Raw genomic sequence first — 17,341 nt, 5'->3', positions numbered from 1 at the left:
TATGTAGGTCTCTGCCTCGGACGATCCACCACCTCTCTTGCTCCCTCGCACGCACACACACACACGCGTACTCTGGTATACCGACACCCCCACCAACTTTCTCGTTCACCGACGCGTATCTCTCTCACGCACACCACTCGGCTGCCTCCACACTCGTCATCTTTTTCACCCCCCCCCCCCCCCTACTGTACTCAACCCAGCGGGATTCTTATCCGTGAGTCAACTCACTTTTGCCACGTTCCCATTTTTCTCTCTTTCCTCTCCATCTTCCGCGCGCCCAAATCAAAATCAATCGCGACGTAAATCAATTTAACGATCGATCCCAGCCTCATTTACACCGTGTTTCCCGCGTATAATAAAATACTTTGCTCGTGTGCTAACTTTCTTTTTCTATGTGTAACGATTTGATAAGATTTTTTTTATGTATATATATATTGTTTTTGAGTGGACGTGGGCCAATCGAAACGAGCCACCAATGCAGATAATGGATAATCGAAGCTGGCGAAAAATAAACCTTGCTTTCTGTATATATATGTATAGTTTGTGCATCTTTAGATTATTTTACGAATCGAAGAGTATTTTTATTCTTTCGAGATTAAAATGATATATATGCACATCCGTCGAAGGAGTCATTATGGGAATTGAATTGAGAAATGAGTATTTGGAATTTAGTGGAAATCTCGCGAAGCATAACAGTACACGTGGAGTGTGACTGGAATGGGGAATGACTGGACCACAGGTGGATTTCGAGTTTAACTGTTACATTCGAAGAATTGGATTGGCCCTTATCGCTCGATTCTTGATCGCAGTTAAGTTTCGAGAAGTGCATTTCTGCTCCCAGTCTTTGCTCAATCACGTCACGTAGCAGCTTCCCCGTAAATGTGTGCAAAGTACCCATTGGCCATGGAAAATTTCTCCCAGCCAAGCAACTTTCCTCCAAACTCTCAAATCATTTTCTTATTCATTCCCTCTTCAGGTTAATTGCTGGTCCATTAGGACCAGCCAACAATTAACTGACGTACATTCGTGTATGAATTCATATATAATACATGTGTGAATGCTGCTTTACTGATTAGTTTGCCAGTTTCGTGCCTTTTGCTAATATTCTCTCTCTCTCTCTCCCTTTCTGCAAATATAAACATATATATATGTATATACAGTATATATCTCTTGGAACATGGAGAATTTCGACGAATGGAAATTTTCTTACCAAACTCGCTGGAGCTCGAAAGTGAAACGAGAACTTGACGAAAACTGTGTTGGGGTACCTCAAGAGCGTTTAAGCGGTAAATGGGCCGAGCTTGATGGCGGCTCGTTTCCATCGGGAAGCTGCAGTCGGTTAAACGCGTTATACGTTGTTTCGACGGAAAACCTGAAACACGTACAATGCGAGCTTTAAAGCTAGAAGTGGCTCAAACTTGTATGATTAAGTTAGATGTGGTATTTTTGTTAGGCCTGCATCATTAAACGGAGCTGAGATTGAGCTTCGGCCCAGCACTTTCTGAAGAAGAAGATCGAGTTAAGGTATCGTGTGTCAAAGGTTAATGCGAGACATTTTAATATTAGCTAAGACAGCACTAAGCTCCAATTCGGTTTATAGTGTGGGCCTCAGTGTATATAGTATATATCATATTTGAATATGATAAAACCAGGTATAGTATGTTTATTAAACCTGTACCATCAAATCGAATTAATCTTGAGTTTCAGGTCAGCATTTTTTGAAGAAGATCAAGCTAAGGTATCGTGTGTCGAAGTTTAAAGTGAGACAATTTCGTATTAGCAAAGATAGCGCTGCGCTGCAGTTTGGATTAATAGTATATGAGCCTGAGTATATATATATATATATATTTGAAGCTCATGGTCAGCAAAATTTTGGGAGATAACGCCACGCGTCCTCCGTTATTATTATCGAGTTAAGCAACCGGAAAGAGCGCAGGAATCCCACATGGCGACTCTGCAGTTCAATCGCAAGGTCCTCATGAAAGATACAACGATGATGCTGCTACCCCTAACCGGTGGCCATAAACATTACATCGCAGCGGAATCGCTGCCAGTAATACTCGAAATGGATCGAATAGTAGTTATGGTAAAGTAGAGATCTGGCACGGTTGCAACCTATATATACTCCACATCCGATACTCCGAAATTCATGGAAAAATCGATGATCTCGTAGGAGAAGCAGCACGAGCATTGACGTCTCTGGAAGAAAACCGGAAGTAGCCGAGAAAGTACACAAAAACTCGAGCCTCCTCGGTCATTAGGAATTCGCGATTAAAAACTCCGAAGACTCGCGACAATTCGCACGCAGGAAAAGCAAGAACGTCACGCTTGCTTGACCGCTGTCACGAGACTAATTAAAACTTTCGTTTATGATTTTTTACGCCCCGTGAGAAAGAATTACGGTTGGCCGTAAAAGCCACGCTAGAGACCCTTACGAATATCTTTTCCATCGGAGGATATATATCAAAGACTTGGAGTGAAAAGGGGACCAAAATGGCTGATGTAGTCTTTACGAGATCATCCTCGATCGCGTGTTTTCCTATTAAATTAACGAGCTACGATAATTATGTTATTTGATTGGATCGCGTTGCAAATTGGCGACGCGAAAATTACGTCCAATTAATATACGTGGCTCTACAGCCTTTTATTTTTTCTCTCATTAATTCCTATACGTATTTATATATATGAAACATCGAATCTGCTATTGGAGTTTGGGATTGAAAATATTCGCTGGAGCGGATGATTTTTTACAGCACTCTTTATTTATAAAATCTGTGGTATTCGCGTACCTCCATTTCTGTACGGATTTTGCCCTCCGATACTCGAGTGGTTCCGCGTGATGTACACGTTCGACGAAATGGTAACATGAATGATTCCAACGTTGTGTTGCACGCTCGTGTACACCTGAAATAGTCATTGACTAGCGAGTAAAAAAAATCTTGGATCCAGCGAGGATTTCTTCGTGAGAGAGTGTAAAATTATCCCACACCGGAAGTGAAGAATGGCAGGCTGGACGTGTTATATGGACGACAATGGGATTTCATAGCTTTCTCTCTCTCTCTCTCTTTCTCTTCGTTGGAAGGTCAACGTCCTTTGCTCCACAGACTGATGCACTGCGAATGCTGTGTATACGAATGCATCGGTGTTGGTGAGAGTGCAACACACGATCATAGCAGGGTGACCCTGAAGAACGAACAGCAGAGGGAAAAAATCTAAAAATGGAACGAAGAGTGTGGGCTGTGGTGATCTAAAATCTAAATTGAAGCTGTAGAAAAAGAGAAAGAGAGAGAGAGAGGAGCGAGTATCTAGGAAACGTTCCAACTCGTAATTTTCCGGCTCTTTTCCATTGGACGCTACCGGTTCAATCGCTTAATCGCTTTCGCGCAGAGTGAGAGGGCAACAGTGAAATCTTGGAGAAGTTCAAAGGCTGAAGTATATGCGACACCATCCTGTTCTCCAAGATGGCTGTTTCCCGCGTGAAAAGCGAAAAAGATCGTATACATATATATGTGTATGTTTATAACATACATGTATACGTGACACTGATGAACCAGTGCAATACCAATCGCTTTCACTACTCGTCTCCACTGCGCGAGTAATATGAATCCACATAAGCTAACCGGTGAAAGCTGCTCAATGCGTGGAAAGCTCGATTCGATGACATGTATATAAAGGGTGTACTATACCGAAGATGCACCCAAAGAGGCAACAAAAATCCACTTACCTTTGAAACTACACAAATATCACTTTTTGGCACAAAACTTTTAAAACGTAAATAAACAGGAGCTTCGAAAAGGTCCTATAAATAAAACCCATATCTCTTATCGACACTGAGATAATTGAGTTTTTATGCACGTATGTCCTGGTGAATTTTGGTAAAAAATATTCAGCAAGTAAATATTTTTTATTAGGGTAATAAATAAAATTTATTGATACTGTGGGAATATTTTATCATAATAATAACATTACTCATGTTTTATTATATACATTAATTTTGTTTATTATTTTAACGATACATGTGTTTGCTGGATTAACAATTTTCCTGAGTGGATTATACTGTACACCCCGTATAGGATACGTGGCCAAGATAAAGGTATTAGAATACACGTGTATACTTACAATATTACGTAAACGCTGTACTTATTCGTCCGGGAAATGCGGGAAATTTAACGATGGAGAATAATGAGATTCAACGGTGAATGTATAACAGTGTAAAAAAAAGTCTGCATCGTTTCAAGTGTGGAATTCTCGGGCAGCAGCGATAAATCCGCGACGTAATCGAGTTTCCGGTCATGCGCATCGAGCAGCATGGATTAATCGCGATATGTCTCTCGCTCGCCTTGTCTCCGGACACTGAAATCTCTAGAAAATTTCGGCGAGCCCCACGATAAGGGTCAATATTGTCAGAAGAAAATTGGCCGCGTGTCATATACCACGTGCAAGCACGTATCACCTGAGAGCTTTATCGTTCCAGTCCACTTATATATATATATATATATATGTATTGTATATATAGCACAGCAGAACCATTTATCCAAACGCATCCATGCCCCGCACATAATACCACCAGGCGTGTCTCTCCTTTCAAAGATTACCACAAAAATTGCATAGCAACAGAAATAAATTCCTGTGGCCAACGCGAGGCACGCGCAAAGCAAATTTCGTGGATCTTAACAAGACAACTTTTAGACTGGATTCAGCGAAGGGAAAAACTGGGCGAGGATCGTGCAATCGGATTATAAAATGGAATAAAGACATTTTGTTCAAACGATGCTTTCTACTTAGGAATTTCCGGTCTTTCTTTCAATTTTAAAACCCACGAGCGTACTACTAAAATTCCAAGCACGACCTCTGGGAAGGAGATCTTTGGGTAGATCTAGGCGAACTTAGAAAGTGTTCACTCTTCCTGGCTGCTGGCTGCCTGGCTGTTTGTAAACTTTGGAAAAAGCAGACGCGCTCCCCTATAGCCCGTTACTCCTCCCCAGCTCCCCCTCCCCCCTATTTCTCGCAAACCTGTTTCTTCGAATATGGAAGTGGAGATCCGCTGGAAACTCAACAAGAGTTTGCGTAAACATCGCCATTCTCCCACCGTTTAATCGGTCGATTCATTGGGTTAACAGTAATCTTACTCGCTTTCGTCCAGCCACTTCACTCGTACGTTTCCACATTCGCCATGTAAAACCCGTTCGCAGACCCCGGTCACTCGCTTTGATATTTTTATCGATACCGTAATAATAAACGATTCGTATAAATGACACTCGAGTGTTGATTATCGAACGTTGCAAAATTGCGCGTTATATATCAGCCTAGCTAAACGTTGAGTTTCTCTGAACCATAACGGACGATCAAAGAGAGGTTAAACCAAAAACCACGCACGTTCGCTTTGAAATTACTTCTGGCCAATATGTACCGTATAATACCACCGTATACATATTAATACCGTTGCTTTGCACTCGTACATACAACCAGCACGAGTTAATTTCTTACTTTCTTCGACCACTTTCTCATCCGATCATCACTTATACCACCTGCCACTTCATCTTCTCATCCAATTCTCGCACAGCAGTCCTCGGCCATTTCCGGACCTCCGGCGCTTTCCCGGTGCTTGGCAAATTGAACCTACGTAACACGTTCGCGTTACACATCGCAGTTACACCGTTAGGTTAGGTTCTCCATTCGTCCGCGCAACGACCAACCGCCGTTGAGGCCTCTCGTTCGAATCCCCCCCCCCCCCCTCCCCACTCACTCACAATTCTTACCAATCCAAACGACTACCAAGTAAAACTTCCACTTTGCTTTGGAATTTCTCAAGTTAATTAGATGTATTTTAGCTCCACTGGACGAGGCAGCGCTGGGACCGAAGTTTATCCAGACGATTTCCCGGCCCCTCTTCTTTCCCTACTCCCCGAATCCTAACCTCTCTCGCGCGTTAAAAACTTTCAGCTCTCCCCCTGGCAATGACAAAGTTTGCCAAGGGCGTCCTCCAACGTCGCGCGACTGATCTTACCTGAATCGCACGAAACTCCAGGAAAATTTTTTCTTAATACCATACTTTTCCTTACTTCGTTTTAACGTACGCGCCGTGAACTCTGATTTCAATATTCCATTTTTTCCTTCCGCTCTGGGCGAATCGAGTTTCGTACCTGAGGCATTTGCACATTCATGTTACTGTTATGTCCGAGCGCGATTAAGGCGGACGGAGCGAAGGCATTTTCATACTCCCTCAAATCCTTGGACTCTCCCGTTAACCTTGAAGCTTCCTGCGGAAAGCTGGAATTTTGCAAGAGATACGAGCACATTTTCCAGGAGGGAGAAAGTTTCTCGATGATAATGGGAAGAAATGGTATTCTCCGTTATTATGTAGTATTTTATTTAACGTGTATTTTTGTTAAAACTATAAATTAGTTTGTATTGATTCACTGTAATTTGTACACTCCTCCGTCCACATATATATATATGTATACGGCAATTTCGTGAAATCCCGACGAGGCTAACACGATTTCCGGTTTATGATGATGAGTCTGGAGTCCATCTTCGGAGGGCGATGAGCACAGCAGCGATGTTCCATTACTCTGAGCGAGTATCGTTCTGCTTTGCTCCTATACCTGTGCGTATCACACTAAACCTACGCCACTTTCCTATAGCTTTAAAGGGAAACTGCGATAGTCACATTTAGTTTCATATATTTTTATGCACAGGTATTAGGGTATATATAAAAGCTCACCACACTCCCTTTCTCGCATCGAGTTTGCCGAGATGCGACGAACCGTGAACGACGCTCGTCGCATCCTTGAATAATGGTTTTCCCTTCGCCCGGCTCCCTATCTTTCATCCGACTGCTCTCTCTCTCTCTCTCTCTCGCGCGCGCGCGGTTGTACACCGATGATATATCATCATTGTCTCTCTAATCAGCTTACTGCCAGCCAGACCTAACACGATAGCTTTACAGTGGATTTTTGCTGGTCGACTGGTAAATCAAGCGAAATGGTTAATTTTTCTTTATCAGCACTGTTTACACGAGCTTCTTCAAATAAAGTTGCAATGGCCTTTGCTTGGCTGCACCGGCTTCGTTCAGCCGTGAACTCTGTGAAAAACGCGACTCGTATTTCTCTACGATCGACGACAATGGTGTCAGGGGAAGCCCCCCCCTCCTTCTATTTTATATCCGTTCCTCGTTCCAACCACGATTATTCAAGTTTCACGAGTGCCGGAAAATTCTGATATTTTCCTAATCGGAAAAATCTGGTCAATTAACGAGGCGAAAGCTGCAGGCTTCTTTGAAGAAAGTATTCTTTAAAAGAAAAGATTAACTCTTTGTGTTTAACTTGTTTGGCTTGTCTCTGTATATAATCCCTGACTGAAATTTCCGAGAGGCTCGCCAATTCTCCCCGTAGGTTTCTACCACTCCCCCCTCCACTAGCGAAGGTCTCGTTCCAAAGTTGCCAGATGGCGGCGCTGACGTTAAACGCGAGGAAGCCTAACCTAAAGTCTAACTTCTCTGTCTGTAGCAGCCTCCGGGAAACGAAGTTCAGCCGAGTTTTAATGCAATCACTAACGGATGCAGAAATGAATATAAACATTCCGCTTATCCGCTTTGGGGATTTCGCGGAATTTCCTGCCCCGGAATCTTCGTCTTTGCATTAACAACACTTGCACGGGAAATGTAAATATTTCTGTCGGTCTTAATTCAATCATTGCTAGACAACATTCTGTTTCCTGTAACCTGTAACGAGAAAAATCGTACGAATTACATTTCCTGAATTTCTGTCGAAATTCCTGCTTGCTTTGCGTCGCTGCTCAACAAACTTGTTTACAAACAGCGCGTGTCCTGTGAAATTGCTAAGCAGCTTTATGTTGAGCGTCGTAATAATAATCTGCGCAGGTAAGCCTGTCAAATAAACGTACTGACCCAGAGTGAAGTCAATCGAGTAAGCCATACGAGAAATCCCTTCTTCGCGTGTACGCCATGTTCCTCGACTCTCACTCGAGATACTTGCAAGTTCATTAATTGATATCGATCGGTTATTCCGTCGATGATATAATGCATCGAGCCGAGTGGAACCATGTGACGCTAATTAGAAGCTAACGATGCAATCGTTGGAAACTGTGCAACTCCACGTGAGCATATTTCGACTACAATCTGTACACGACAGCTACAAACGGAATGCATTGGCGCGTTCTCAAACGCGATTCACGTGGTTCGGCTTATAAAATTATTTTCTCCTCTCGCTTCATATACATTTCGATCGATGCGGTGTATTAAATAGAAAGCCAGAAAACTCCACAGAGATCTCTTTCGGGATAATTCAACAAAAATAGAACAAAAGACAACAATAGCCCACTGATGGCTTTAATTATACACCGCGAAGCTCTCCATTGGACCGAGCCTCGTCACGTGACCATCAAGGCAGACTCCCATTGTGCTTCGCGAGCGCGACGCCTCGCTCGCGAAAAAAGACGCGCATAAACATATTTCTACATTTTGCAGCGTGTCCTGAAGTGCGTCGTGATTTATCGTTCGCAACTCGGATTTGATATATTATACCGTGTATAATCCATAACGTACGTTTATGTAGCCGTGAATCGTACATAGTACGAGTACAGCTCGATAAATTATCATGCATTTGCCGCGGTCCAAGTACACTAGATCTGTTTTACGCTGTCCTCGTCATAATATTTTACAAGGATTTCGTACAGGAATATTTGTCGAATGATCTGTTCGTCCCGTGTCATTTTTCCAGGGGGGAAAAATGAAGAGTTTTCGTTGAAACTGCTCGAGGTAAATATGGAAGAATGTTTATGTTTACTGGGAGTCTAAAATCGAACAGTCACTTTGAGGAGGGAGGGGGGGGGGGGGCAAAGCCATTCGACTGCACGAGGAAGATACGTGACGGCCGATAGAATTTGTATCGAATCGTCTCTCGCTTCCTATGGGGCTACGATCCAGTACAAAATTTACAATCTGAACTTGCACAACTCTCCTCCTACGCTCTGCTCCACCGATCCTCCGGGAACAAACGATATTGAAGCTGCATAATTTCTAACTTGTTGTCATTTCACCCGGAGGCAAATCCATTCTTAAGGAGCTATCTCGATGATCGGAAAGTCTTACCTGTATAGATGCAGTTTTAATCGATAGATCTGAATACAGTTTGTAATTAAAAGTGCACTATATATATCTATATATATATATATATAGTTATAGAGGGAAATGCTCGATTCGACCGAAAGTGGGAAATAGTCGAATGAAATTTAGTCGGTGGACAGCTTTCAACGAGAGAGGATAAAGTTGATCCGTATATAGGGAGGCTCTACGGGGGATCAGAAATCGGCTTAAAGTCCGATACTCCTCTCCATTTCGATGAAGAGTGCAAAATGCGGTACGCGCATCTCTCGCGGATACGTGTAAGAATCCTAAAAGGATTGCAGAATTTTTGTCAGGAATTCCGATAGATTTTCCCATTTCCCGTATTCTATCGCTGGAGAAACTTTCGCGGTGAATCTCTCGCGACAAGTTTTTGAAGTATACACAATGAGCGCATTAATAGGTGATGCAAAAGTTGATAAAAGGCGAAGGGTAAAGGGTTGTTGGTAGCGAGTGTAGCGTGATGAACTAATACATAAATAAAATTGTTCCATAGCAGGGAGCTCGTAAAGCTTCGGAGGTGGCACGCAGGCTCCCCCCTTTAGCTTCCTTCACCCGTTACCGTAAAGAGATCCTCCGAGAACCACTTCCTTCTTTCCTCGATATCTCTGGCCAAAAGGGAAATCAGTGGGCTCGCGCGCTGCCAACGCAAAGACTGCACGCGTTATATTTACGAAAACATGGAAACCAGGTTCTTGTATATATATATATATATATATATATATATAGGAAAAACGTTTATTCCCTTTTGCGGAAAATCAAGCGAAACGAGGAGGAGAAAGGTGAAAGAAATTTTCATCAGTATCGTAGTTCATTTAATTAAGTGAATTTTAGGGCTGGATGGAAGCGTTGTTCGTTGGACTACGTGACCTGATTCCCGGACAATAGTAGAGGTGCAATCATCGTTTCATGCGAGAACCTTCCTGGGGTTCGAGGTGTGTGGAGAAGGATTACGCGTGGGAGAATAGAAGGAAGCTCGGATGAGGGTAAAGCAACAATCACGGACGATTGAATTGCCCTCGTGGGGGATATCGGTTCATACGACGGTTTCGTGATACCATCTTCCTCTTTTATCTCGCGCGTCACGAGTTTGCCTCGATCGTAAGCTGGTAATTTGTTCTAATCAGTATAACCGTATGGCTATATATATATATATATATATATGGATTTTCCATTGGAATATAGCAATTTTCTTCCTGTTATCAGCCTTCTCTGCGGGAATGAAAAGCTGGAAAATTCCGAAGATTTTTAACATCGATGCTGAAGAGTGGAATCGGGAGGAAAAGTCTTATGGTTTTATCTCGCAAGGCATCGTTCTTCGTGAGCTTTCCTCGATCATAAGTTAAAGTCCATTTTAATCGATATCACGATACAGCTTGAATTTTCCATTCAAATATAACAATTTTTCTTGCAATATCACTTATAAAAATTTCTGGAATAAAAAGCTGGAAAATTCACGAAGCTTTTAGTCGAGATCGAAAAATTTAGTCTGCAAGAAAATCTTCCTCGATCATAAGCTAATGATCCATTCTAATCGATATCACGATACAGCTTAAATTTTCCACTAAAATGCACCAATTTTTCTTGCAAATATCGTTTATAAAAGTTTCCGGAACGAAAAGCTGGAAAATTCACGAAGCTTTTAATCGAAACCGAGGAGTTGAATCGGCAGGGAAAAAAGTGCAAGCTCGCATGGAGCACGTTAAAAATGTAACGATCCCACACTGGGTCTGGTAAATATTTCAGGAGAAGCTTTTGGAAGCGTTAAAGTCGTAGCGGTGTGGTTTTCAGGAGGACCGGAAAAACGGGCGTCGATTAGACCGCGTTAATTCGGTTCGAGGAAGAAATCGATAGCTTATTTGGAAGATCGGATCTTGGTAGGTGGTGGTCAGTAAGCGTAGCGCGTACTCGTAAAATGTAGCGATCGCCATAAAGAATTTGCGTTGGTGGTAGCACGTGAGAGTGAATGTATATATGTGTATATGAAAGAGGGGGGGGGGGTCAGGAGGAAGGAAGGCGGAAGGAAGCATACCCCGTGGACCGGTGCCAGAGAGCAGAGCAGGGACCGGTATTTATGGTAGCTGCCACATTGATTCGTGTAAAACCCTTCGTACTTGAACCCCCCCCCCCCCCCCTCCTCAACCATACCATAAAATATCCGATGGTCGAACGAACGAATTCACCAACACACGCGATCTATTCCTATCAATAAAATATCCTCGCCGAATTCTATTAATAAAAAATTTGATAATCTCGTGACACTAAATGTAACAAGAAGTTAGTGGGTGTTGGTTGCATTATATATAGTATATATATACTATGTATACGCGTGCACGGTACTAGTTTACAGCAATTGAGCGCCTGACCGACTCCCTTTAATTAATAGTGATACTCTTGGTCCAGGCTAGGAACTAGCACGAAATATCCTACTAACCGCATATACGTGTGTATGGTACACTCGCTCACGTATACACCCAAGTGTTCTCCGTTCCCATACACGTCTCTCCGCACCATCCAAGCGTAACTTCCGACAGACACTTGATTACGCTTGTAAACCCAGTGTTACCATCCTGCTGCAATTATTTTATTTCATTTCAGTCCTTGCTTTTAACCCGAGATTTGGCTCGGAAATTTTTCAAATGCCCCAACCACTTCTCGCATCACGTTAAATGCAGAAAATTAGATGATACTCGTATATCATCCACTTGGCAAAACCTCTTCAGACGACCCTGACTTTTTTCTTCATTTTTAAAGTCGATGCTGTGAAATTGTCTCTTTAATTAAATTCAATTTGTTATGATGTTTATTAAAGAGATTGTGTCTGTTAACGTTATATATATAATGGAAAGGAACGTATTTCGAATTTCAAAGACTATATCTCGTCCTACCAGAGGGGAAATAACGATGTGTCGAGGACAAAGTTCTTAACACTTTGGTTCTTCATCCTTTTTGCCGTCTGCTTTGTACGCTACCCTCCACAACCAATACCAACGCACGGCAGACGGAGCTAGCAAGATGCAGACAGCAGAAGCAGAATCACCCACCCCTCTATCATCGCCTGTTTCTACCACGGATCCTGTTGAAACTCATGAATTTCAGACGTATTGTGCTGCAGCCTTTGCACCGAAGTAAATTGAAAGTGCAGCAGCATTTAGATTATAAATACGTTCTTTTTAAATTTATAATCCAATCATCGATTCGTCCTGACACGTGTTACAACAGTCCGTGACACAGCGAGAGATATTTCTTCCTGAGAGATAATACATTATCATCACCTATTTCACACATCTGTCTGTTCACAACGTCACACTATCTGGCAAAAGATGCACGCACCAGTTAGATGCTGAAAAATGCGGAAACCTAAGGACAATTTTTATTCTCGCTTAAATTTCCAGCATGCGACACGTGGATCATGTTGTCACGTAAGATCCACGTGAATAACCCGAGTCCAAGGTAAATCCATCAAGCAATGTAGAGGAAACGAAGTCTGCGCTTAGTTCCCGTCACAAAACGATTAGGAGTGGTCAATAATGACTCTCCCATTTCACACAAAACACTGCATAAACTATCAGTCCATTCCAAACCAGCTCGCAGTTTGGTTTTCGTCATCATCCAAGACGAATCCGCGTTTTTTTGCGAGGTAACTTGGAAGAATATTGAAAATCATGAAAATCGAACCAGAAGTGTGGTCCTACAAGGAAAACTATCACTCACCGAGCGATGGAATTTCAACATCCGTCACTTCCGGTTGTCCAGTGTTGCAAGTGATCATGGAGCAGGTGCTGGTTCCTCCTCGTCTTTGCTTGGCAGATATCGGGAGGACCCTGAAAGAATCATCACAAAATTGCCAGAGATCTCCGAGGTGAAGTATCGCAATGCTATTTCGATAGAATTCTATATTTCGACAAAAGAAGCGTCGGAACATTTTAGCCCAGGATAGGAATTTTCGTTTTCTCCGTAGCCTTCGCGAAAACACGTAGTTAGCGAGAGAGAAGTCGGTAAGAAATAGGTATACATCGCTCGTTCTTAATGTTGCTCACGTACACCTTCTTGTAAAATTCGTTGCTGGCTATGCACGTGCTTGCTATTCATTCTTAGTCTGCGGAGGTTGGGTGATCCTGCGAAGGGTATACTCAGGTGCGAAGAAGAGTCACAGGGTTACCATATACATATATAAATATATGCATGTACGCTATATGGATATCCTTGAAAAATGCAGCTTGGGCTGATTAAAGTCTACTGTAATATAGCATATTACAGTATATATAGGTGTATATGTAGATACAAATTATATAAAATAGAGAAAAAGTTGTTGGCTAAGCCTGTATATGTAGGAACACTAGGAAGCTTGAACCTTTTGCGGCTTGAGCACGGAGCATCCGGCCCGTGGTAAATATTTAATGGGGAAACCGATGGGATTTGCCGATCAATGTAAACCGTCTTCGATCGTCCAGAAGGTAAAGCCAGAGGCAAGTTTTCCCTTCGACTAGGATGGTTGACCGTGAGCTGCCAATTTATTTTCCAGCAAATACTGAACGCCGAATGAAGGACTCACTGCTCCTGTTTATACTATATGTATAGTTCGTGAAACCAGGAGAGGACAAAATTGCTCCTTTTCATACCAACCGTCCAGTATCCGCCGGAATTCACTGGAATTTATTGGCGTTCTCACGGAAGCGCTCAGGAATTTTGGAATTTTTGCCTGGCATAGACAGAGACTGATAAAGACACGTTTTATTTTTTTATTCAAATTGTTATATTTATTTATTGATTACTGATACAATGAAAAAATTTAATGCTAACTGGAAGGTTGTTACATCAACTGCCTAAGTACGATTGTGAATATTCATTAAATAAGCAAACAGTTGCAAACAAAGATAGTACGAATGGCTGAATATACTCTCACTATCTCCACTTCCGGGGCATGTAGAGCTTACTAACAATGACAAGTTTAGAGCTAGAAACAAATTGAAATAAAGAAAATAATCTATATAGTGTTGAATAATATTAATGAATAAGGTGTAGATATAATGCAATGATTAATAATTAGTACAATGATTGCACGTGTACAGTATAATTGCAAGTCGTAAACTATTAGAACTTACCCAGTTTTAACAGCGATTACTCTGTATCTACTCTAAAACAAGCAAATAATAATGAAAATGATGTACTTACCGTAATGTACATTATTTGATTATGAATACAGGAGAAGCTGAAACATGCGTCTCGGCATATGTATATATAAAATTACCTCAATTTGTATGGCTTTTCATTTATATCTGCAAACTACAAATATAGTAAAAGTTGAAATTTTAGTAATAAAATCTGATCTACTAAATATAACATAATTGCAAAATAAATTACGTATGCGTGTATGTTATAGCTTGTACAAAAATTTTTTTGTCTAGACCAAAATAAAGTAAAATGAAAAGTTTATTAATATCTTATAAAATATTAGAAATGCTTATTACTTCTCGTCCAGTAATGTAACGAAATCGTGCTCTGTGTGTCTTTAAGACAATGTTAAGTTCAAGGACATAAAGACTGGTTTAAAAATATCTCTTTACATTTAGGAAAAAAACAGTGCGTCCCAACTTATCCGTAGACCCAACTAGCCCTAGTCCACTCTACTTCAGTCTTCAAAGCTCTAATCTTATTGACCGAATAGAAATAACAATCCATATCGCTGATTCGGCATAGCATTGAATAATTAGTGCAGAAACACGTGATTTTAAAAGGTCCCGTAAATTTTACCTTGTGGATTTTTATTAATTTTGGTATTTTTCATTGATAAACGAAGATAAAGCATATTCCGAACAGTTTAATATGCAGCGATTCGAGTTTTGTTTTTGGGGAAAATGGCAAATTCAGAAGTGAACCGGATAGGTCAGCTATAGCTGAAATCCCGCGACCGCTTGGATTTGCAACGTGCGATAAATTCTCGAAAATATTCCAGAGGCTAAAAGCACGGAATGATCACACGCAGTTGGTGCAAGAAGAGGACTCTCGCGTTTGTCTCCATTAAAATCACCGGGACTAACCCGGCTTTTTGCCAGTTTTGTCGTTTTTTTTATTATACATAGTATAGCAATGCGTTCCCCGATAAGGCAAATAATAAAGCCAAAAAATAATATTCAATGACTTGTCATTACAAACATAATGATATATAAATACATATTAATCAAGAGCCCGCGTAAAGTCTTGACAGCAAGTAATTTAGAAAAATATCAAGATACTGCCTTCTTTTTCGCAAAGTTTGACTATACTACATCATATTTTTATTTTCGATGCATATATTTTCATAGAATGGTGTGTTTAATTAATATATATACATATATACGAACTGCCACTTAAAATACCCCAAACAAGCATATGTAAGAAAACTTTTAACATCATAACTACCCATACAGTACACTAGACTAAAAGTTGTCTTATAGACATTTTTTTTGTCATCCAATTGACTAAAAGGTACGTAAAAGATGTCTTTAAGTCATTTGATGCTCTCTAGGTATACAAATATAAAAATCGTACACAAGAACTCTCCGAATGCAAATAGTAAAAAGTTATTCTAAAAAATTAAATTTGTTAAAATTTACCATATTTTATAGTTGTGAATATATACGTCTCTTCTTGCATCTATATACTTGCCAATGCGTTTTAAATGGTGGACCTTGTATATCGGAGCCTTTTGCCAGTGAAATAAAAGTTCCCACGGCGAGTGTCAATTTATTGGCTGGAGTTGCTTGTCCGAGAGAGAGAGAGAAAGTGTGATGGCGCGACGCGAAATATCCGCAGGAAGACGTGACACATCTTTCTACGCATCCGTTTACGAGCTTCACCGACACCGCGTGGCAACACGTGCATCCTTGAAACCCTCCCATACCAAACCTACTGCACTACGTATATTTCCCGTCTACACTCATCATAAAAATATGTATTTATGTATACCTACTTCTAGTACCTGTCAACCGTAAATATATATATATATACACATCTGTGTAAAACGATATATTTATATCAAATTACCACGATTATCTTTCTCACAAATAAAAGAACCAACAATTTTTTAATGGAATTAATGTAGATATGATAAAATTAAATTTTACAGGGAAATTGAGCTGGTGGGAATATGTTGAGTGAGGAAAATTTCTTTCGTTGTTTTTACGAATGAAGTTGGAGAAATGCAAAGTAAGAAACGGTCGCGAGAGAAATTTTAATTTTGCTCGGCTCGTGATTGGTTGGATATGAAAGTTGGGCTATCTTGGGCTTTTCGGCAGGTGAGTCGCTTGCATGGAACCACTCAAAATGGTAATAGGAAAGTTCAAAGAGGAGCCTAGGCGACCGCGACTCAAGAATTTCAGCAGTTGTTCGCGACCAACTGGGAGGAGATCATGATAATAACCTTATAAATATACAGCACTGTTGTAAGCTACTTTTAACCCGTGTCACCGATTAAGCCTGTAATTCGCTCTGGAAATATGCAAATTTTCCACGATGCTTAGACATCTCTTTCGTTAACTGTATACTAATTTGCTTTTAAACTGTTTGCAAAGTCTACCCAAAATTTCATTCCGAAACACTTCTCAAGGAGAAATAAATAAAAAAATAGTTTACCGATAAGCCCTGTACAATAAGGAAACTCTGCTAGTCCAAATGCCCCCATCAAAGTTTCCAAAAGTTTTCACCAGACGTCAGTGCGATGGCATATACATATATGTATATATGGAGAGTTTTACGAAAAGACGGGAATGGAGTACATTATAGCCATTTGTATTCCCGCTCGACGTTCATATAAATATTAGATTTCGCACATATACATGAGAATATAAGCAGAGTTGTGAGACGCAGAACCAAATTGTGTATTAATATTAAATCTAGCTCTTCTAACTCGAGATATTTCTTCTTCAAATATTCACTATTAGAAATTACATTATCTTATTCTCAGAAAATTTTTTCACAAGCTATGACATTCTTGTTTAGATATACACCGTTTGGGAAACTAAATACCTCAGGAGGGAGATCAGGTGTTCGGGGTATTCCCCCAGTGTTTTACGCAGACGTAAATCTTCTTTCGTGTTCAACTGTCACCTTTATTTTGCAGGAACTGCTCAAGAGTTTGAATGGATTCCATCGACCCAGACTCTGAGCTTCTCGGATAACTGCAACACAAGCCTATCTACTTTCAAATTGAATAAT

Source organism: Prorops nasuta, unplaced genomic scaffold, assembly GCF_024137725.1.
Source record: "Prorops nasuta isolate Cenicafe-Biocafe unplaced genomic scaffold, Cenicafe_Pnas_1.2 PNAS00011, whole genome shotgun sequence".
Classification (NCBI taxonomy): domain Eukaryota; kingdom Metazoa; phylum Arthropoda; class Insecta; order Hymenoptera; family Bethylidae; genus Prorops; species Prorops nasuta.
This window is presented reverse-complemented; position numbering follows the sequence as displayed.